Below are 635 nucleotides of genomic sequence, written 5' to 3'. Positions count from 1 at the left end.
TCCGTATTTGCATAATTGGTATCTGTTGATATTCCACCTGTCATAGATTATATACATTACATGAGGACATCTGAAGGTAAGCCAGCACGTCTTGCAACCCGCAGGTAATTTATACGTGGTTGAACTCTTGACAACATGTATTCGACATGGGGGCCCCATGCGAGGTTGTTACTGATGACTACTCCAAGGAGCTTAAATGAAGAGACCCTCTCAACGGGTTCGCCCCTTAACGTAAGAGGTGGGGGTATTACTGGATTACGACGACAGCTAATAACCATGTCTTTGGTCTTCTTAACGTTCGCCTTCATTCCATACGAGCTTGCCCATGAGTCTACACTGTCCAGCGAGACTTGCATTTGACCCGGTAAAGATGCCGTCAGAAATTCCGAGTTTGTGAGATCGTCCGCGTATTTCACAGGTGTGATGCTGGGCGGGATCCCCGAGTCAAGGTCGTTCATAGCGATGATAAAGAGTGTCGGCGAGAGAATTCCCCCCTGAGGTGTGCCTGCAAGAACGGCTTTAGCTGCAGAGATGCTCGTTCCCCATCTCACACGTTGAACACGGTCACTTAGGTAGCTGTTCAGACACTGCCATAAGCCTTGTCTTATCCCCATGCGTGACAAACTGCAGAGGAG

Source organism: Branchiostoma belcheri, unplaced genomic scaffold, assembly GCF_001625305.1.
Source record: "Branchiostoma belcheri isolate BF01 breed outbred unplaced genomic scaffold, Haploidv18h27 scaffold156, whole genome shotgun sequence".
Classification (NCBI taxonomy): Eukaryota; Metazoa; Chordata; class Leptocardii; order Amphioxiformes; family Branchiostomatidae; genus Branchiostoma; species Branchiostoma belcheri.
This window is presented reverse-complemented; position numbering follows the sequence as displayed.